Below are 24,424 nucleotides of genomic sequence, written 5' to 3'. Positions count from 1 at the left end.
GTGAGACGATAATATTGTATATTCTTGAAACCAAGACATGTGAGTTGTTATTTGTTGGTCGGTTGCAGATTGATAATAAGTAAACGCACCAGTAACTTGGTGTTATAAAACTTATTGTTGTGTGTGATTCGATCAGTGAATGCAAGAAAGCATATGAGTCAAAGTTTATCCATTACTTTTACTCAAAGTGGGATAAAAAGCGATATCTGTGGGCTCCTCGATGATTTAGTGATGATACCTAAGCGCTTGGCCAAGTTGGGACTAAGTTGATGTGTTCAATTGTAGTCTGTTGTCAGTCTTCATAAATCGGAAGTCGAGAAATAGTATAGAGAGAATGATTAAAATTCATGTCTTATGTCTATACGATATCTTGAGAATGGAGGAATATATAATCCCTTATCTAAAGGACACGCTATCTGATAAGATCAGAGTTGACAACGACTTTTGAAAGCTACGATTGTTGATCAGGTTCTGAAGTCATACGGGAAATAGTTATTAGACTTATCCAAGTGGGGGACTGTTGGATTAGTGTCTAAGTCCATAACTATTTTGTTATGTACTTGACCCGATAATGAGCATGGTCCTTTGGGTTGCCTTCACCATAGCAATATGTAGGATGAATTAAGGAGAGAAAGGTTTAAATATGATTTATTAATATATTATGAGAATAATATATTAAAAGAGAAATCATATTGTTTAATTAATATTAGTCAAGAATTAATTGATAATTAATTTTGTGGCTAAAAGAGATTAATTAAACTTAGGGGACTGATATTGTAATTATAAGATAGTTACAAAGTTGGGCTAAGGATCCATTAGATGGCAATGGAAGAATTCTATACGGAGATCCATAAAGAAATCGTCCAAGGGCCTTATGGAATGGTCCATGGGCTGCTTAGGGCTTAAGCAGTCAAATTAGGGTTTACTAGCTTGATAAACCTAATTGCCTAAGTATATAAAGGACCTTTATGGCCCCAAAAATGGGGTAAACTCTTAGATTAGGGTTTCTAGACGTTTTGGGTAGCCTCCTCTCTTCTCCTCTTCATCCAAGTTGATTAGTGGTGTTTGTGACTCCATTAGAGGTGCAGCACTTGAGGCACTAAGCTTTCTGAAGCCAATTAAAGCAAGGAATTGATTGTTATTGCTATATAACAATCAAAGGTAATTACTAAACCCTTATTTCAGTTCTTATATGATAGATCTAGGGTTTATAGCTTCAATTGAATGTTCATTAGACAAAGTAGATCCAAAAGCTATTAGGGTTTGCATGTACACCATAGGAATGATGTATTGCTCAGAACCCATCAGAATCCCTTCGAACTTCCTTATCAATTATTTGCGTGTGGTATTTTTAGTTTGAGGATGGTGATGGCTACCCGAGTAGGTTCGGGTTCGGGATCAGGCTCAGGATCGGGTTCAGGTTCCGGTGTGGAGCCGATTGATGAGAGGTTACGCAAGCTTATCGCAGCCGAGGTTACTCGCGACATACTTAACGTTACCCCTATGATTTTCGGTACCGTCAAGGAGGGGATCATGGAGATTATGGAGGAGCAGCTCAAGTCTTTCCGAGCCGAGATTGTTGCGGGTCAGATTGGGTCTAAAATCCCTTATTTTAGGAGTTCAAGGCATGTGGTGCGCTTGAGTTCTTTGGGGTTAAGGACCCCCATCGCTAGTCGTCGTTGGATCGATGACATCTAGAATGCTCAGCGCACGAGTTTTTGCCCCGATGTAGAAAAGGTGGGATTCGCATTATGTATGTAGAGGAACCGAGCATAGGGCTGGTGGGAGGAGGTTACCCGCGAGGTAGGGACGGCGGGTGTGACTGTGATGACATGAGAGGATTTTGTGAGAAGGTTTGATCGAGAGTTTGCACCGGCCATTGAGGTGTAACAGTTGGTGAGGGAGTTCTAGGACCTTCACCAGACCACGGAGACTGTGGCAGAGATTATCACCAAGTTTAGGGAGAGGGCATTGTTGGTTCTACAGTACGCTGCAGAAGAGGAGATGGGGAAGACGAGACATCATGATGTACTGAGGGATGATATTTAGGAGCTTGTGAGCTTCTCATGGTGCAAAACCTTGAATGACGTGATTGAGAAGGCCCATGAGCGAGAAATCGAGTTAGAGCTCCGGATAAAGCAGAATTCGGAGCAGGTTCAGACGACAGTGGGTCAGACTAAGAAGCCTAAGACCTTCGATGTTCACAACAGAGGTCAGCCGGTCCGGGGCCGATGTGCCAAGTGAAGCAAGCCGCACGGTGGAGCTTGTCGACCAGGGGATCAAGATGCTTTGGTTGTGGTCTAGCGGGCAACATGAGAAAGGACTGCCCTAAGAGGGCCTTGATTTGTTTTCACTGCAACTAGACCGGTCATAAAAGGCCGATTGTCCGAGGATGTCTGGAGGAGCAATGGCAGCGCCTGCGCCCGCCACATTAAGGATTCTAGATAGCCATCAGGGCAAGGAGGAGGCTCCTATAGTGAAGAGTAAAGCATTTTAGCTGACCATAGATGAGGCTCGGGCAGCGCCGGACGTCATGACTAGTAAAGCATTTCACCTGACCAAGAAGAATGTGACCTTCAGTGGGGTATGGATAAATAGTTGGCCTTTGAGACTTTGAGACAGAAATTATGCGAGGCCCCGATCCTTGCGTTACTCGAGGGATTGGATGATTTTGTGGTTTATTGCGACGCTTTTATTTCGGGTTTGGGAGTTGTTCTTATGCAGAGGAGGCATGTGATTGCTTACACCTCGAGGCAGCTGAAGCCTCATGAGGCGAATTACCCCACTCGTGATTTGGAATGGGGGGCGGTGGTGTTTGCCCTCAAGACCTGGAGGCATTACTTGCATGGGGTCTGATGCACTATTTACACCGATCATAAGAGTTTTGAAGTATTTGATGGATCAGCCAAACTTGAATATGCGGCAGAGGAGGTGGTTAGACATGGTAAAAGATTATGATTGCCAGATTTTATACCACCCCAGGAATGCCAATGTGGTGGCCGATGCTTTGAGCCGTAAGGTGGTGTGTTCTTCGATCTGAGATATTTGTTTGAGGATGACGATTACCTCACCATTGATGGATATGATCAAGGAGGCTCAGGTAAAAGGATTGAAAAAAAAGAATTAGAAGACTAAGTGAATTAGGGGCAAAGTCCGTTGTTTTGTCAGAGACAGTCAGGGATTATTGACTCGATGTGGTAGGGTTTAGGTTTCGACATCTGGTGGGGTGAGGCAGAAAATTTTGGAGGAGGTACATAAGTCCAAGTTTTCTATCTATCCGGGGGCCAAGAAGATGTACCGAGACCTGAGCTAGAGTTACTGGTGGCCCTGTATGAATAGGGAAGTTGCTTGGTTTGTTGAGCGGTGTCTGGGTTATAGGAAGGTCAAAGCCGAGCATCAGAGGCCTCACGGCAAGGTCCAGTCGTTGCCCATCCCCATGTGGAAATGGGAGGAGATCACTATGGATTAATCACGAAATTACCCAGGACGGCGTGAGGTGTTGATTCTATTTGGGTTATTATGGACAGACTGACCAAAAGTTCTCACTTCATTCCAATTGCTGATTAATTATCATTAGTAATATTTTTTAGAAATTTAATTGGGAATTTTTTATGTCGCATATATCAATGAGGGAGGGTAATTTTGGATCAACTGTACTCACAACTAATTACTATATTTAATAAGATTGACAAACATATACATCCAATGGAACCGAAAGATAAACGGGTATTTATACGCTTTCAAGGTAACTACATGATTAACAAATTATTATTTATTTTTGTTTGCTAACATTCTTATAAATGATTTTTTCATATAATGATTCTTGAAACATTTCCTGTGAGCAGTTTGTTTGGTACCCGACAAGAGAATGTGATCCCCTGGGCTGTTGCATGGTCGAAACTGAGGCCTTTACAAAAGACTCATTGTAACCAGTTTATAACAATCGACAACGTATGGTTACTTATATATTTTAAGATTTTCATTTATATGCATAATTTATGTTTATTTATAGTTTTATAATTTTTTAAGCATGATAACAGACTTGTACAGAAGTTGTAGCCAATAAAAGTTGAGAGTCGTGATGAATGGTGGATAGTTATCTCAGCATGGATTGATTGCCCTGATTTCCCATCACAGAAGTTCAAATGACACATTCCCTAACACCATCACCTAAAAGGCTCCCTAACCCATGAGCCTCAACAAAAGAAGGCACTAATAGATATTCCATCTCATAACCACCAACAGCACCGCCGGTCTTTGAACCATCAATTGATAGGGACCAAATTATTACTGACTTTAAAAATGAGGTCCGTCAATTGTAAAAAGAGGTTAGTGAATGTCTCGAGAATATGAGGTCACAATATAAGCGTTTAGCAGAGCATGACGCTACTTGAGCCATGTTTCTAAAACTTATCAATAAGACTCCCGAATACGATGTTGGTACCTCGAAGAGGGTGGAGGTACATTTTAATTATTTCACTCCCATATTGCTTTTATTTAACTTTATGGTCCTTATGTTTTTGTATTGTTTTTAATTAAAAACTATGGAACCATACATGCACTTATCATGCAAGATGATGGTACCATAGAGTACACTGACATGTGGGAGCACGATTATGGGTGAGGCACACCCGAAAAACCGTTGAATCACGGCCTTGAGAAGCCATCTCCACGTATTCAATCGTCCGATGTAAAAGAGATTCCAAGGGATGAATATAAAATGTCATCGACATTACCTCTTAGGTGTTCTATGCGCCAGAAAGTTATGTCCGTATGGTATAAGTCCCCATGGATACAAATGAAGATGAAATGTGTTGCATGATAACAGCCAGCACCGTTGGACAATCATTTAGAACCTATCGCACATAGTCTATATAAACAACATGGTGCTTCGATGTTGTTTGCTCACCGTTATTTTACCAGTATTTTGACGATTGAGTTTTAGACGTGGTTATATGCGAATAGTCATGTAGGCCGGTTGGAATGTGATGCAAGTTATATAATTATGTGCTCATTACGTACTAAGCTTCTAATAACAATACTTACTTTACTGCAAAATTTTTGCTTGGAAACACATCATGTTGTGGATCTCATTATTGATATAACGTAAACAAGATGATGCTCAGTGGACGGATTTGTCGTCAGCTTTCAACACTGATGCATTTGACTGGAGTGATATGGATGACGAATCCGTTTACCTAGCCTGGACAGACTATGATATAATATAATTGTGTTTGGATTATATTACCTAAGTGTTGTGATATGTCTTCAAGCTTAACGTCGTATGTGGTGGTTTTGCTTGAGTTAAGCCTGAGAATCACAACAAAGAAAGAGTTGACGTTAGTCGTCATCTGGAAGGGGGTCCCAGAACGAGACTCTGACGGTCTAGTCAATAGTTTTATGAGAGAATTAGGGTTTAATTTGATATATATATATATATATATATATATATATATATATATATAACTTTATGGTCCTTATGTTTTTGTATTGTTTTTAATTGAAAACTATGGAACTGTACATACACTTATCATGAAAGATGATGGTACCATAGAGTACAATGACATGTGGGAGCACGATTATGGGTGAGGCACACCCAAACAACCACTGAATCACGACCTTGAGCAGCCATCTCCACATATTCAACTGTCCGATGTAAAAGAGATTCCAAGGGATGAATATAAAATGTCGTCGACATTACCTCTTAGGTGTTCTATGCACCAAAAAGTTATGTATGTATGGTATAAGTCCCCATGGATACAAATGAATATGAAATGTGTTGCATGACAACAACCAACACCATTGGACAATCTTTTAGAACCTATCGCACATAGTCTATATAAACAACATGATGCTTCAATGTTGTTTGATCACCGTTATTTTACCGGTATTCCGATGATTGAGTTTTAGACGTGGTTATACGCGAATAGTCATGCAGGCCGGTTGGAATGTGATCTAAGTTATATAATTATGTGCTCATTACATACTAAGCTTCTAATAACAATACTTACTTAACTGCAAAAAATTTCTTGGCAGCATATCATGTCGTGGATCTCATTATTGATATAACGTAAACAAGATGATGCTCAGTGGACGGTTTTGTTGTCAACTGTGAAATCCCCAAATTCACGGCTAGAAAAAACCGATTTGTTTATGCTTTATTTGAAAATCAGAGTATATTTTTAAAGAAATATAATGCGGAATTTGTTCCCAAAAAAATTATGAAAAAGAATTTATCAAAGCATTTCCGTAGAAATGTATTATATTAAAAACTCTGGGATATCATTGTTAATACAGATCAAAAGCATAAACATAAACAACATAGACATTATAATATCTATTTATTCTAGTAGCCTATAATCCATTGATCTCTCATCAGATCATCACTCCTGTGCTCTCTTTCCACTACCTGTATATGAGAAAACTGAGTGGGTCAGGCTTGGGAGCCTGGTGAGCACATAGGGTTTTCAACCCGCAATAAATAAGTTTATTAATTTCATCAACCAACAATAACCCAATTACCCATTCTAGTTATCCTCACTTTACGTCCCTAAAACACCTATCGTGAGGTATCTAGCCTAAGGATTATCATCGGGATGGACACTATTGCTAAGGGGTTTCCTCAACAATAAATGTCCGTAAGGCAACCATGAGGGGGATAGAGTACACCAGTGAACACATCGTTCACAAACACCTACAGGTTGCGGGCCTGCTAGCGTTCCACTTGACTGTCTAGAATAGTCTGTGGTTGTCATCTATACTCTGCTAGATGACTGGATCAACAACAACATCGAGGCCTCTCATCATTTTATTTCATCACACACCAACTATTTCATCTATCCATGTTTTACCCCAACATATTTATAGATATAAAATACATATACAGTTTAAATCATTTAAAACATGTATAATAGTGTTCGTTTAACATAGATAACAAGTATACAGACAATATGCATACATAGCATGTAATTTATATAAAATACTTCATATCTATGCGTAAGATGAAAATAAATATGCACTCACTTTAGTAGCGGGAGTAAATAGAATCTAAAAACGGTCAACGGCTCGTGATCGTCGGGCTCGGGACGCGGAACGGCTTCAGAAAACGAGAGAGAGAAGGAATATTTGGTGTAAGAATTGAATGAGGTCGAACTTGCTATTTATAGGCTGATTTCGGCCCATTCACATCGTGAGAATTCATTGCTCACGTCGTGAGCCATGGATGAATCACCTCGTAGCTTCGACATCTGCGTTCTAGGCTTGAATAGTGTCTGTTTGACTCCTCACCTCGTGAGAATTCATTACTCACGTCGTGAGCTTTTGAGTTAGGGTTTCTGACACGTGTCATGCTCTTAGACAACTGTATATTCGGAATGTCATAACTTTTGCATACGAACTCCGTTTTTAACGTTCTTTATATCCACGCATAGGTGGAGACGTACTCTACAACTTTCATTTAGACTCCTAAGGATAAAAAGTGGTTTATCATAAACTAACTTTTTACATTTCCCAGTTTCGTGCCGGTATTGACACGAAACTTCGACAAGTCATATCTTTTTCGTTATAACTCAGATTTCGGCGTTCTTTATATCTCCGAAATCATTGTCCCGACCACTAGGGGTGTTCAAAACCGGATATCCGAAAATTCGGATATCCGAATTTCGGATATCCGAAAATTCGGATAGTTGATTTTTGATATCCGAATCCGTATCCGAAAATTTGGATATCCGAATTTCGGATACGGATTCGGATATTAAACCGAATATCCGAATTTCATTAGTTTTAAACCACATCCGAACATCCGATCCGTAAAATCACCGCAACTCTTAAAATTAATAATAGCAACTATGTTAAATCTTGAGACATAGATGGATATCGATACCAACAAATAAATATATGTAGCATTTACTAAATAGTTTTTGATTATAAGCCAACGAACCTGGATTATAACAAACAAATATATAACGATTGTAAAAGGAAAGGTTTGCAATAAAAGTTTGGAAAGAATGGTCACGAAAAAGTTAAAAATGGTGGGGAACATTAGTCCATTAAGCATGTCAATGTTTCTAATTTCTCATTTTAAAATATTAAAAAATAAAGAAAAAATATTTTTTTCGGATATCGGATATCCGAAATATCCGAAACTTTATAAATTCACTATCCGTATCCGAATCCGAAAAACCGGATATCCGAAATTCGGATATCCGAAAATCCGGATATCCGAAATTTCGGATAATTTCGGATCGGATTTTCGGATCGGATATTTCGGATGCGGATATTTTTGAACACCCCTACCGACCACTACAACTTTCTTCATAGATATTGGACCTATATATTACTTTATTTTTTATGCTTATTTTTATTCTTAACTTATTATATATTATAATTAAGTATAAGGCACATAAAATCACATAATATTCAAATAATTCCTATTTATTATTTCAAAGTAGGTTATAAGTGTTGAACCTAACTATTACACAATTAAATTAATGTTTAGCCTAGAAACACGGGCGTTACAACAGCTCCACCAACCGACTTAAACAAAGTGCAAAGTGTAATTTCATGGATTAGCACCAAATTCACATTTTCCTAAGTAACTAAGATTGGGTATTACTAAGAGTTTGGTTACTTAGTATTTATCATTAAGACTTTTAATGAAGGGAGAATTATAGTCCCTGTCCTACCCGTTCGGCTAACGACCTTTCACCAGTCAAGGAAGCGATGTGTGAGAGTGGACACCCATTAAGTTGTCATTTTATAGGCAACAACCTTATACCCACCTTATAGATCGGCTTCGTGAATGAGGCCAACTAATGGTAAGACGACTTACTCTTATACATATATATATATATATATATATATATATATATATATATTATTAACTTATAATATTATAAAGTATAAGGGTTGAATTTTATCTTTTAAAATTCTAAGGGCTTAACTTGGAATTAAAGTATTCATTAGAGAAAACTTTTCAAATTCCAAAACTTGAGGGCAAGTTTTGAAACTATTCAAAACTCTTGGATTTTCATAACTTATGAGTTTTAGTTAAAGCTTTAAAACTGTTAATGAAGAGACTCTTGGACATCCATAACTTGAGGACAAGTTATGAAGCCATAAAGACTATTTATAAGAAAAGACTCTTCATTTTTGTAACCTTAGGCATTTTTATGAGTTTTAAGATTCATAAATATGACTTTTCATATAACTTGAGGACAAGTTACAAAAACACATTTTATGAACTACCTCTAGATTAATTAGGATTGAAAACATATTATCACATAATTTTCTATTAATCTAAATCAACTCATAAGATCAAGATAATTCAAAAAAAAGCTTTTGGATTCCATAACTTATGGAGTTTAATGTTTGTTTAATGATGAAAATTTTGATGTTCCATAACTTAAGAACAAGTTATGGAATTCTTTAAAACATTAACACCAATTTTTGTAACTTCATAAAAAAAACTTTGAATCAATTTTTTTAAACCTTTTTCGTATCCATAACTTATGGAGGTTTCAAAAAACTCTTTGGATCAAACTTTTAAAACTAATAAAATAATTATATAATTTTATCTTTTACTTAATTTGACCTAATTTAACCCATATAGCAAATTATTCAAATTTTACAAATAATTAGTTTTTCACAAAAACAAGTAATTATTTTAAAATTTGACAAACGTCATGTTTTTTTTTCAACTTTGAAAATAAAACATTTGCATCAATATAACAGAAAACAACCCATGGCTCTGATACCACTGTTAGGTCTTGAGCATTCTAACACTCCTAAGTGTACATGCAACCCTAAATACCTTGGATCTATGTTTTCTCTATTATACATGCAAATATGAATATTCCAAGGTATTACCCTATCTAGCATACAATCTATGATACTTGGGTAATAAAACAAATTAGAATACATACCTTGTTGATGTAACTTGTCTTAATGAAGCTTGAGTGCCTAGTGCCCCAAGTGTGACACCTCAAATGTGGAGACTAGGGTTAAACCCATGACCTTTCATTTCTTATGATCAATGGTTTAAACACTCCATGGACTATCCATGAAGTTTAGCCCAACCAAAATGAACTTGGCCCACCACACATATATATCTAAGAGTCCATACTTAATTAGTTCCTTTTGATCACTTAATTAATTATAAATTAATTTTTGATCAATACTGATTAAATAATATTATTATATATTAATATATTAGAACTTATAATATATTAATATAAATCACTAGTATCCTTTTTCCTCATCTTGTCAATCCAATTGTCCCGATGCCATGCAACCCAAATGGACCATGTCGGGTCGGGTCAAGTCTTACCAATCATAGTTATGGACTTAGACATTAATCCAACACCACGTGTATCCCTTTCTCGCTAACCACATGACCGAGGAAGTCCACTTCTCGGATCCAAAATTCACACTTCAAAAATTTTGCATATAATTTATCCGCCTTTAGTGTCTCCAATGCCTGTCGTAGATGTTGGCTATGCTCTTCCTCACTCCTTGAATAGACCATGATGTCGTCTATGAATACAATCACGAACTTGTCTAGGTAAGGCCGACACACCCGATTCATTAGATCCATGAACAATGCGGGTGCGTTCGTTAACCCGAAGGGAATCACTACAAACTTGTAGTGACCGTACCGAGTCCTGAATGCCGTTTTGGGAATTTCCTCCTCCTGGACCCATAGTTCATGGTAACCCGACCTCAGATCGATCTTTGAGAAGTAAGATTGTAACATTCCAGAATATCAAGAGTAAAGTTGAAGGGCTAAAAGAGTAAATTGGGAAGGGGAACTCGGCGAGTAGGATCGCGACTTTGGTCGCATGTTAAGTGGCCGACTTGGCAAGTCAGCGGATGGACTCGGCGAGTAGGCGCTGAGTGGAGAAAACCCTAAATCCGGAGGATGAGCCCTATATAAAGAACATTATACCCTCTCCCCAACCTCTTTACCCCCTGTAGAAGTCCAGAAAGCCCTGAGGCGTGATTGTGAGGGATTAGAGTGCAATTGGAGCTTGGAGAAGTGGTTGTTGAAGAAATCTTGAAGGAGAAGAGACTTGAATCAAAGGGATTTGCAAGGATCCAGGTTAATCTTCTCTTGGAGCTTCCTTTTGAGGTATTATTTCATTGTTTGAGCTGCTATTATCTAGATTCACCATTTTTGGAGGTGTTTGAGATCATATCCTTTGGTGTATTGGAGTTTAGAGGTTAGATCTGAGGTTGCTACCTCAGATCTGGAATGGAGAAGGGTTGGAATGCATAAAGTCCCTGTTATGAGTGATTGAAGGAGCTATCTTGTCCCAAACCCAAACCCTAGAGTGAAAATGCCTAGATCTCCTTGGATTCACGTAAAGTTTTCCACTTTACGTGATGGATGGCCTTAGGAGGGGTAGATCTATAGTTTGGATCATCTGCATGGCTTGGAAAGCCTCCGTATGGATTCAGACCCGATGGTACTCGGCGAGTCACATGGGTAGACTCGGCGAGTTGCTTGAAGATAGGTTGGAACTCGGCGAGTTGGAAGAACAACTCGACGAGTTGGATGAAGATGGCCTGGAACTCGGCGAGTTGGAAGAACAACTCGGCGAGCAGGTTGAAGATAGCCTTAAACTCGACGAGTCTGTTCTTGGACTCGGCGAGTCTTGTCGAGAAGTCCCAATCTTTTCTGGTTGAGCCGAGAATCGGTGAGTCAAGGGATGACTCAGTGAGTTGTGTGCAAGTGGACTCGGCAAGTCTCGGGGTGACTCGGCGAGTTGGGTCGCGGATTGAAGGAAATGCTGGGCATGGGGACTCGGCGAGTCATCGGGTTGACTCGGCGAGTAGATTCAGTCAGGGGTTGACTTTGACTTTGACCAAGGGTTGACCTGTTGTCTTCCAGGGGTATTTTGGTAAGTATTGGTAATTATTGAGTTCAGTGCTTTGGTGTTGTTCAGTGGAGGAGTTCGTGTTTGGAGCAACTTGGGTTATCTGTTCAGTCGGCAGTTTCGAGGTGAGTTATCCTCACTATATCAACAGGGTCTAAGGCACCAAGGCCGACCCTTTATCGGATTGAGATCCGGGTATTTGTTGTATGTTATTGCTTTGATATTTTGCATCCTGGTAGCTAGGATGGTATATGTTAGAGACCTGGTTGAGGTCGGTATCCTGAGATGTAGGGTGATGCTATGCTAGTGACCGGTTAGGTTGGTATCCTAGTTAGGATGATGATATGTTATGTGATCTATTTGATCGGTTTGTTGACTGTGAATTGTTATATGATTGTATGTTTACGTGCACATGGTTGTTTGGACTGGAGTTGGGTTGAGGCGGGTCCTGCTTTGTGCTGTAGGCCAAGATACCCAGGGCGGACCGGTTGTCCCGAAGGCCCAGCGAGCGGTCCGGATAGGTTGTACGCCCCAAGAGGGAGGACCAGACGTGCTGAGGCTCGGAGAGTGGACCAGGCCGACTGAAGGCCCGACGCGGGCGGACCAGTCATACTGTAGAATCGGAGAGTGGACCAGGCCGACTGAAGGCCCGGCGCGGGCGGACCAGTCATACTGTAGACTTAGAGAGTGGACCGGGTGGATTGAAGGCCCGGTGCGGGCGGACCAATCACACTGTAGACTCGATGTATATGGCTAGACTCGGAGGGTGGACCGGGTGGACTGTTGGACGGTGCGGCGGACCAGTCACACAGTAGACCCGAAGTGCATGGTTGTTCTGTGATCGGATATGTTATGGCATGTTATGCATGTATGGTATATTTGGTTGGTATTTTGGGGATATCTCACTAAGCTTTCGGGCTTACAGTGGTGGTTTTATGTTTTTCAGGTTCTTCAGGAGACCGTGGCAAGGTAAAGGCGTGATCGTACCGCTCCTCATGTTTATGTTGTGATGAGATTCTAGGAATACTTTAATTTAACTGTAATGAAAACCTTTTTGTAATAAATTAATGAAATCGAGGTGTTTTTGAAAAGTTTAAATTGGTTGAATTTTTCGGTCGTTACAAGTTGGTATCAGAGCCTTGGTTTGAGTGAATTGGAGGTACACTCATGTGACTCCAGTCTCAAATCAACGAGAGTTTTCATAAGAGAATTTAAAATGGTTTTCAAAATGAGTAAAAGAGGACGCGGAGGTACGATCAGCCGGAGCCAGTAAGTAACCCCAAAATACCATACATGATATTTGTTTTTGAGCTTTGTTAGAACAGCATGCTAGTGCTAGGCTAGGGATCTTCAGGATTTCATGATAATGCTGCCTGATTTGTGATGCATGTAGCCTAGGGTTTCCTTGTGGGAGATTTCCAGTGTTCCTTTAGTGGTGAGGGTTGAGCGCTTGTTTGTATGTTTTCTCTAGGGCGTTGTGGTAGTACTTCATACAAATATGGGTAGGTGTGGAAGGTAGTATGGGCCCGTACTACTAAAAGCACAGGACCCATACGCATATCAGGGAAACCATGACCTCTAGGGTGGGGTTGAGAGTTAGTTCCCGGGTTAGTGGGAAGTGTCTGAGATTTTGTGGTGTTATTTCAGTATGGAGATTCTGATACATGCTGGGAGTGGATCCGGATCAGGATCGGGAGCAGGAGAGGGAGTTCCGGGCGGGTCAGTACCGTCTGAGGTTATTGGTCAGATGAGCACGTGCGAGTTGGATGCAAGGATTCGTGAGATCCTGCATGATGAGGTTGTTGCGTTGTTCCGGGCCGAGTTGCCGGAACTGTTTGGGTCGATCAAGCCCGCCATGGTTGAGTATTTTGATGAACGCTATGCAGCTCTCACAGAGACGGCTGCCGCGGCGGCTACAGCGGCTGTAGCAGCGGCAGGGGGAGGAGCTGGTTGGGGTTTTCAGTATCGGGACTTCGATAATACGAAGTCTCCCACCTTTGATGGAGTTCAGGACCCGATTGTTGCTATGAGATGGTTATCGGACGTGGAAGGGTGTTTCTTCACGTGTTCATGCCCTGCTGATCAGAGGGTGAGGTGTGCTCTGAACCTGTTGAGGCTCGGGGCGAAGGATTGGTGGAGATTGACCACGGGGTCATATTCGGATGCGCAGAGGGCTGCGGTTTCATGGGATCGATTCAGAGAGATGTTCAGCACTCATTATGTTCCGCAAGTTGAGAGAGAGAGATTGGCTCAGGAGTTCCTTGAGCTGAAGCAGGGTTCGGAGTCGGTGACTGAGATCACCAAGATGTTCACTGAGAGGGCGATGTTCTCCCCTGAGTTCGCTTCAGAGCAGGCTCATATGTCTCGATATCTGAGCATGCTCAAGAGGGATATCAAACAATTGTGGTTTTATGTTTTTCAAGTTCTTCAGGAGACCGTGGCAAGGCAAAGGCGTGATCGTACCGCTCCTCATGTTTATGTTGTGATGAGATTCTGGGAATACTTTAATTTAATTGTAATGAAAACCTTTTTGTAATAAATTAATGAAACCGGGGTGTTTTTGAAAAGTTTAAATTGGTTGGAATTTTTCGGTCGTTACAAGTTGGTATTAGACAGTTTGTGTCTACGCAGAGGTGCGAGAATTTGTTGGAGTTGCAGGAAGCCGCCAGGCGGCGTGAGTTAGAGATTGAGTTGCAGTTGCGTGAGCTAAGGCAGGCTCCGGTGCAGTCGCAGCCGGCGTCGAAACGGTCCAAGACCGTTGATTCTAGGATGGGAGATCTGAGTAGCCACACTTGTGGGAAGTGTGGGAGGAGTCACAAAGGAGTTTGTAGGTACGGTGGTGCATGTCGCAAGTGCGGAAAGGAGGGACACTATGCGAGGGATTGTCGGCAGTCAGTGCCGGTTCGGGATTTGAGGATTTGTTATCATTGTCATCAGGTTAGACATTTGAGGGTCAACTGTCCACAGCTTGCTGCAGGACCGGTGTAGGCTCCAGCATCGGCCACTTTGAGGATCACGGGTGGAGGTCAGGGTGGAGCGGAGCCCCCAAGGGCTCAGGGTCGTGCTTTTCAGCTTACAACAGAGGAGGCCAGAGCAGTGCCGGAGGCAGTCGCGGGTATGTTTCTTTCTTGATGTCTTGATTATCTTGTGATTATTGTGGGTATTGTTTATCTGCTAGTCTCATTGTGTGGTTTTCGGTGTGGTATTCGTTGTTCTTTGAGAATTATGGTATGGTTATGGGTTAGTGTTGGGAATTTCGTTGGTTATCATTCATGGGGTTTTTAGTGGGAATCTGGCGTTGGTCTGAATGTCGGGTAGCATCTGCCTTCTGAGGAGTGGTTAGCTGCAGATTGAATTTCTTTCGAGCGGGATGATCAGTGTGGAAATGGGATTTTGTGAAGGTTGTTAGTGCTAGTGGGAATCAGTCCGCGTGTAAGTGTTGGTTTTGTGCAGGGTTGTTTTGAGAGGTCGGTGATAGCGACCGGTGGTTGATAATCAGTGCTATAAGTGGGGGAGAATTGGAAAATTCTCCGGAAGATCGATGATCATGTGAGGTTGCTTATCTGTTTGGGATTCCGCAGTGATCTGTTAGCCCAGAGTGTAGGCTGGTATGAGTAAGTGTCGGGCATGCAGGGCGGGATACAAACCTAGGGCATTTGATTGTGGAGGGCCTGGGATTAGGCCGGTATCGATTATGTGTGATGGAAATAGAGTTCGGAACCCCTAGAGGGCTAGAACAGTATGCATGGGAGGATTTCCCGAAGAGATAGCTCGGAATGATGAACGTTAGTTGAGCGGTCCGGATAGACTGAAGGCCGGTAGGCGTACCAGTCAGGCCGAAGGCTCGGAGAACGGTCCAGCCAGACTGAAGGCACTGGAGGGCGGTCCAGATTGGCTGAAGGTTCTGAGAGTGGTCCAGATTGGCTAAAGGCCTGTTAAGGCGGTCCAGTCATGCTGAAGACTCTGCAGGTATTGTTAGATCGGTTCGAGGAAATGGATTGAGTATGTTGCGATGTGTTAGCATTAGAAGGTCTGGCCATGGGTATTGATCTTGATTAGTGGAGATGGTGCATGGACTCGAGAGTCCTTGCGAGTAGAGTCAGAGCATGTGTGTTGGATGGATAGCGGTTACGCTATGAAGGAGTGGTGTAGCATTGGGCGAGCACCGTGACACTTTTCGTAGTGACAAGGCGGCCAAGTGGATTTCCATGGTAAAGGAAAGAGAGAGGAGTGTAACTCCGAGAGGGAGTGCAAATTCACTGAAGTGAAAGCAGCAGCACAGAGTTATGTTTGGAGTAATCCAAGTATGGTCATTGAGCAGCGTGTTTGCAGTAGTGGAATGGAATCACATCCGGTTTGGGAAGTCTGCTGAGGTCGCGGAAGGAATTCCGCGGGTGTAGAGCCAAGAGGCTCGGAAGGGATGCAGGGAGGGAGTCTTGGGCTCTCAGTGTGATTCTGATCAGGGAATTGTGTATGTAGTAGTGGTTCATCCTGGGGGATGTTTGGAGATGTCGTCAGTGTAATGGGTTTTCCCAACCCGAGGGTGCTAGATCTAGTTTAGCATGTGTATGTGATTGCAAGAGGAGAACTCATGGGAGTTGCTCTGAAGAATGTGTCTTTCTGTCAACGGATTAGATAGAGTTGGAATCGGATCGGGAATCCGGTGGTGCATGGTTATTTCTAGCTCATATGGGTCGAGTGATGGTTGCGACTTGGAGTAGTGTTGCATCATGAGTAGTACTCAGTTGTTAAGTGGGGTTATCAGAGGGTGAAGTCGGTGGCCGGCTTGAGGCGGTGGTCAGTACACCCCAAGAAAGGAGAAAGTGAGTTCGAGTTTCGATGGTGGTGCCTTGAGGAACCTGGTCTGGTTAATGCCAGGTGGCGTGTTGCGGGAGTATTTCTAGAGTTGAGTTGCCGCAGGCTTCGAGGGCGAAGCCTAATTTAAGTGGGGGAGAATTGTAACATCCTGGAATATCAAGAGTAAAGTTGATGGGCTAAAAGAGTAAATTGGGAAGGGGAACTCGGCGAGTCCATGGGTGGACTCGGCGAGTAGGATCGCGACTTTGGTCGCATGTTAAGTGGCCAACTCGGCGAGTCAGCGGATGGACTCGGCGAGTAGGCGCTGAGTGGAGAAAACCCTAAATCCGGAGGATGAACCTTATATAAAGAACATTATACCCTCTCCCTAGCCTCTTTACCCCCTGTAGAAGTCCAGAAAGCCCTGAGGCGTGATTGTGAGGGATTAGAGTGCAATTGGAGCTTGGAGAAGTGGTTGTTGAAGAAATCTTGAAGGAGAAGAGACTTGAATCAAAGGGCTTTGCAAGGATCCGGGTTAATCTTCTCTTGGAGCTTCCTTTTGAGGTATTATTTCATTGTTTGAGCTGCTATTATCTAGATTCATCATTTTTGGAGGTGTTTGAGACCATATCCTTTGGTGTATTGGAGTTTAGAGGTTAGATCTGAGGTTGCTACCTCAGATATGGAATGGAGAAGGGTTGTAATGCATAAAGTCCCTGTTATGAGTGATTGAAGGAGCTATCTTGTCCCAAACCCAAACCCTAGAGTGAAAATGCCTAGATCTCCTTGGATTCACGTAAAGTTTTCCACTTTACGTGATGGATGGCCTTAGGAAGGGTAGATCTATAGTTTGGATCATCTGCATGGCTTGGAAAGCCTCGGTATGGATTCAGACCCGATGGTACTCGGCGAGTCACATGGGTAGACTCGGCGAGTTGCTTGAAGATAGGCTGGAACTCGGCGAGTTGGAAGAACAACTCGGCGAGTTGGATGAAGATGGCCTGGAACTCGACGAGTTGGAAGAACAACTCGGCGAGTAGGTTGAAGATAGCCTTAAACTCGACGAGTCTGTTCTTGGACTCGACGAGTCTTGTCAAGAAGTCCCAATCTTTTCTGGTTGAGCCGAGAATCGGTGAGTCAAGGGATGACCCGGTGAGTTGTGTGCGAGTGGACTCAGAATTTGTCACACCCCAAAACCAAGAACGGCGGAAACGTTCTGGGGCGGAGGACGTCATGTACAGTATCACAACAATGTAAAGTAGTAAACAAGCAACAACATCATCCATTGCATTAATAATATAATTATTATACAAGTGTGTTCTGTCAAATTTTGATAAACACTAAAGCATAAATCAAAATGAAAGATGAGTCTTCAACGAGCTCCATCTTCCCTAATCCTTACATCGGTACCTGTCTATGATGACCTGAGGATACAAGTAATTTTGAAAGCGAGTATCAACTTTGAAGCTGGTGAGATCATAAGTATTTTAGTGTCTTAATTTGTATGTAAGAATTTGTAAGTAAATGAATTGTAAGTATTGTAAATGTATATGAACTGTAAATGTAAAAATGTTTGTAAAACAACTGGAAACGTTTGAAAAACCCTAGAAATCCCTATGATTCCTACTATTATATAAAGTGTGTCTTCTACCAAGACCTAACTATTCTCAATGTAGTCTTCTACCAAGACTTAACTGTTCTAAATGATCGTTTCATGTAAAAGTGTGTAATTTTCCCAAGTGTAACTATCATTAACAAAATACAATTTTTACATTTAAAGTTTAAGTGAAAAAATCACTAAATATATGTACAAGGAAAATTAATGTAGTACTAAAATGTAGCGCTATAAGAACTACTGCTGTACTAACTACCTTAAACCGGATTTATCTTAAGGCATCATGTGATTAATTGCACCATACTATTGACTGGTAACAACGACATAAGAATGGTCGTAAAAAGGTATGACGTTTGGCACCCGCAGACCTGCAAGTCCCGCTATAGCTAGTAGCAAGGTGTAGGATAGTCAATCCAGTATAGATCTATACGTAAACTCATGCTCTCCCTTCAAGAGACTATGGCTACAACTCGGGCCATGACATTTAAGGCATGCTCCGATACATATCACAATAATTAACGTATTCATATATATGTAATGTAATGAACTGTTCTAGCTGTAATGTACGTGCTCTCTACCTAGCAAGTATAGTAATGTACTCGTTCTAGTATTGTTGTATATGTTCTTCCTAGTATAGTTGTATATGTTCTTCTCTAGTATAGTTGTATATGTTCTTCTCTAGTATAGTTGTATATGTTATTCTCTAGTATAGTTGTATATGGTCTTCTCTAGTAGTAAGTATTGACTCATGAATGAACTGACTCATAGTATGATATTGTGTTCTAGTAATAGTTCTAGTATCTTCCTAAACTACCCATATGGTAGTTTACTAGTAATCTAACTGGTACGTATGGACATGGATGTATACCCTTGCTACCCAAGGGCATGGGATGAACTGGAAGGACCTTTTATGACTATATATGTACACATGATATATAACAAATATTTAAACGACCTTCGGACGAGTACCCGATATCCCACCAGACCACATCTCAAGCACGAAAAGGAAATAGGGTGGATAGCCTTCCTAAGTCTTTTAAACATTTCTTATATAACTAAACATATAGAGGCATGCAATTTATAATATAAAAGCATAAAATAAGATTTGTAAAACCTTTGAACATAAATATTTTCTAAGAAAAGATCGACTTGATGTCGATCTATAAAATGGTTTCGAAGGCATGGGTTTGATAAAACAGTTTAGTATAAAGAACATTTGTTTGAAACACAATTGTAAATAAGTTTGAAATGTAATATACAGAATAAAATGTACAGTGCAATAAGGAGTTTTTAAACACATAAAGTGTTTATGAAAAACATTTGAAGGAAACTGTTTGGTAAAATGGCTAATGAGTAGCCAATCATTTGAATGTTGCTTATTAATCACATGTGATTGATATAATAATTAGCATAATTATACTTGTATCCCCCCCATAAAACATTTAAAAACAATTTAAAACATTGATTAAGGGGTATGAACTCACCTGCAGTAAGTGACTGGAATTGAACGGACTGTTATCGTAAGGAAGGATCGGACAAGTGCTTGGTGTCAAGTGAAGACTTTAGACACACACAATGATCCTAATTACATATGAAGACATATGTATATAAATAATTAGTGATTAAAACACTAATTATACAAGTATAAACATTTTAACGCGAGGAAAACACTTTTGGTCAAGTGCTAGGAGGCAAATGGGTTGCAACAAAGGAGTGCAAAACATCTAATGGGAGTTTATGGTCAAATGACCATATGCTTTGGAGTTTACGGCCCAGGGGAGTAAACTCCTGGCCGTAAACTCTCAATAAGGTCTCTAAATGAAGCTTAGAATTAATACAACTCTAGTGGTGAATTGTTTCAAGGCTAAATCAAGTGTTTGGGTGACATTTGCCCCCTTTATAGGGGTTTACGGCCCTGGGACCATATCCCATGGAGATTATGGCCGTAAACTCCTATGGGGGAAGGTTTATGGTGTTTTCAAGTCCCTAATTTAACAAGGAATGAATCAAGGCAATTATCCAAGGCTTTAGGGGGATTTATGGCACCATTTGGCACCATTTAATGGAGTTCACGGCCCTGGAACATCTTGGGCCGTGAACACCTTTTTCTTAGTGTTTTAATGGTGTTTTCTTTCTCCAAACACACTAGGGTACTTGTCCTAATTCAAGCCTAAGCCTTAGGAAGTGTTTCAAGGCATTTTGACACCTAAACATGGAGTTCACGGCCCAAGAACCTCCTTGGCCGTGAGCTCACTTTCATCATTGATTTTAATTGCTTTTGGTGTCCTAAACATGCAATGGTGGGTTCTAGTTCGAGTTCTAAAGCTTTGAGGGTCATTGGGACACTTTTGGCCCTTAAAATGGAGTTCACTCCCCAAGTGTTCTTGGGCGGTAAACTCCCAAATCTAGTTGTTTTTGTATGAAATTGATGTTTCTAAACACAATCTAAGCTATAGAACATAACTAGATCGAAGTACTCACAATTTGGGATAAAAACCCGAAGATCCGTGAGAGAGAATTTTGGCTTTTCTCTAATTGGAAATGTAACTAATGAACTATTTGGTTCAGTTTTCTATATATAGTCCTGGGATTTTTGACATAAAATATTTTTATTCCCGGAATGAACTCTAATATCCTAAAGTTTTGGAATAACAGTGTTGCACAAAACCCTAGTGCATCCACTCTCCTAATATCTCCTTAAGTGTACAATCCTGAAAACTGCCAAACTTATACTCAAAGTCTGAATTTTCACTATAACTGTTCTACTTCTATTGGCTTCAAATGGTTTGTACAGAATGGAAATTTCGGGTTGTCACAAAATTGTTGGACTCGGCGAGTCTCGGGGTGACTCGGCGAGTTGGGTCGCGGATTGAAGGAAATGCTGGGCATGGGGACTCGACGAGTCATCGAGTTGACTCGGCGAGTAGAGTCAGTCAGGGGTTGACTTTGACTTTGACCAAGGGTTGACCTGTTGTCTTCCAGGGGTATTTTGGTAATTATTGGTAATTATTGAGTTCAGTGCTTTGGTGTTGTTCAGTGGAGGAGTTCGTGTTTGGAGCAACTTGGGTTATCTGTTCAGTCGGCAGTTTCGAGGTGAGTTATCCTCACTATATCAACAGGGTCTAAGGCACCAAGGTCGACCCTTTATCGGATTGAGATCCGGGTATTTGTTGTATGTTATTGCTTTGATATGTTGCATCCTGGTAGTTAGGATGGTATATGTTAGAGACCTGGTTGAGGTCGGTATCCTGAGATGTAGGGTGATGCTATGCTAGTGACCGGTTAGGTTGGTATCCTGGTTAGGATGATGATATGTTATGTGATCTGTTTGATCGGTTTGTTGACTGTGAATTGTTATATGATTGTATGTTTATGTGCACATGGTTGTTTGGACTGGAGTTGGGTTGAGGCGGGTCCTGCTTTGTGCTGTAGGCCAAGATACCCAGGGCGGACCGGTTGTCCCAAAGGCCCAGCGAGCGGTCCGGATAGGCTGTACGCCCCAAGAGGGAGGACCAGACGTGCCGAGGCTCGGAGAGTGGACCAGGCCGACTGAAGGCCCGACACGGGCGGACCAGTCATACTGTAGAATCGGGGAGTGGACCAGGCCGACTGAAGGCCCGGCGCGGGCGGACCAGTCATACTGTAGACTCAGAGAGTGGATCGGGTGGATTGAAGGCCCGGTGCGGGCGGACCAATGACACTGTAGAGTCGATGTATATGGCTAGACTCGGAGGGTGGACCAGGTGGACTGTTGGTCGGTGCGGCGGACCAGTCACACAGTAGACCCGAAGTGCATGGCTGTTCTGTGATCGGATATGTTATGGCATGTTATGCGTGTATGGTATATGTGGTTGGTATTTTGGGGATATCTCACTAAGCTTTCGGGCTTACAGTTGTGGTTTTATGTTTTTCAGGTTCTTCAGGAGACCGTGGCAAGACAAAGGCGTGATCGTACCGCTCCTCATGTTTATATTGTGATGAGATTCTGGGAATACTTTACTTTAACTGTAATGAAAACCTTTTGTAATAAATTAATGAAATCGGGGTGTTTTTGAAAAGTTTAAATTGGTTGGAATTTTTCGGTCATTACAAAGATGCTCCTCGGAGTTGGTCAAATAGGTCGTCGATTCGGGGTAGATGGTATCGGTTTTTTATGGTAAGCTTATTTAGCTCGCGGTAGTCGATGCACATGCAGAATGATCCATCCATCTTTTTCACAAATAGAACTGGTGCTCCCCAAGGCGAGAAGTTGGGTCGGATGAACCCCTTGCTCAACAGTTCGTTTAGTTGGCTGGATAGTTCTTGCATCTCGGCTGGCGCTAGGCGATAAGGCGCTTTGGCTACGGGGGTAGCTCCAGTAATTAGGTCGATTCAGAATTCGACTTGTCGTGCGGGTGGAACTCCGGGAAGGTCTTCTGGGAATACGTGAGGGTTACTACAGACCTTCGGGATGCCTTGACATTGTTCACCTCTTGTTTTTTATCCACTACGTGGGATAAGAAGGCGTGGTATTCCTTTCGGAGATACTTGTGGGCTTTGGCGCAAGATATGATTTGTAGGTTTGCACTAGGCTTGTCGCCATAGACGACGAGAGTTTTGCTGCCCGAAAGATTAAGGCGAACGACCCTTTTGTAACACAGGATGTCAGCACAATTTGAGCTTAACCAATCCATGCCAATGATGATGTCAAAGTGTTTTCTTGAAACCGACAATAGATCGATTTTGAATGAGTGATTGTCTAGAGTGAGGGTGCACCCTGAGTATATGTCGTTAGTGCTTTATGTTTTTCAATTTGCCATTTCTATGACGTATGTATCTTTTAGTGATTGGGGATTTTGTTTTAACAACTGTTTGAATTTGTGGCTAACGAAACTCCTCTCCGCTCCACTATCGAATAATATGCATGTATATGAGTTATTGAGGAGAAACGTATCGGTAACCACTGTGGGATCTTCCCTCGCTTCCCACTGCCCTAAGGCTAAGATCCTTCCGACACCACCGGTGTTTACATTTTTAGCTTTTGGGAAGTCCCTCTTGTAGTGCCCGGTTTCCCCGCAGCGTAACAAGCTCGGCTTGCTCCGACGTTGGCGACCGGATTGGCTTGTTGGGCAGACGCCTTGCAGAAACGGGCGATATGCCCCTTTTTGTTACAGTTGTTGCAGTGCATTTCTCGACAAGGACCGTTGTGGTGAAAGTTGCACTTGCTGCACTTGGGAAGGGTTCCAGCATATTGCCTCAGTGGTGCCGGAGTGGAAGGAGTAGTGGCAGCATGGATGGTAACAGTTTGTTGCTTCTTGGAGGGGTCCTGTACCGGTTGCTTCTTTTTATTGTTCCAGAACTTCCTCTTATTGCTCCTTCCTCTTGCTTGATCGGAGGCGGTTGTCACCGTGTTATGGCTGGCCCGATGATCAATGAGTTGTTGTGCAATCTCCTTGGCACTATCAAAGGTAGTTGGTCTTGAGGCTAACACGCTATTTTGAATCTAGGGAGACAATCCCCAGAGGTATCGCTCCACTTTCTTACATTCCGGAGTGACCATCGCTGGACAGAGGAGTGTTAGATCATTAAATCGGGCAGTGTAAGCTGTAAGGTCAGAGCTCGCCATTTTGAGGCTCCACAGTTCTTGCTCTAATTTTTGCACTTCACCCCTTGGACAATACTCCTTCAGCACCAAGTAAGGCCCCTGTCGGTGAAAGTGCAAGCTGCAAATTTGACTTTGCTTGCTTCGGGACATGCACAGATCTCGAAGACGGATTCGGTCTTCTCGAACCATCGCATCAAAGTGATGACGCCCCCGCTTCCATTGAAAGGATCAGGTTTTCCATTTGTGAAGTCCTTATATAAACATTCTCTCGAACACCCTTGGCTATCTTCTTGAGTGGAGTTATTAGTACTGCTCCCCGTCCTCCTGGCACCATCAGTGCTGATTTGGGACGTAGCAGCTACCACTGCGGCCGTAACCACAACCTGGAAAATAGTAGGATCATACTGGGGAGGCGACGATGGTGGATTTGTTTGTGTTCTGCCAATGCGTCTAGCGGACCTACGAGGTGGCATCTTTCTACCATAGAGTTTAAAGACGAATATGTATGTAAGTCTTTTAGTAATGGTTATAAGTCGGGTGTCGTAGAACTAG

This window comes from Lactuca serriola, chromosome 5 (assembly GCF_051521515.1).
Source record: "Lactuca serriola cultivar US96UC23 chromosome 5, Lser_US96UC23_V15, whole genome shotgun sequence".
In the NCBI taxonomy this organism is placed as follows: domain Eukaryota; kingdom Viridiplantae; phylum Streptophyta; class Magnoliopsida; order Asterales; family Asteraceae; genus Lactuca; species Lactuca serriola.
This window is presented reverse-complemented; position numbering follows the sequence as displayed.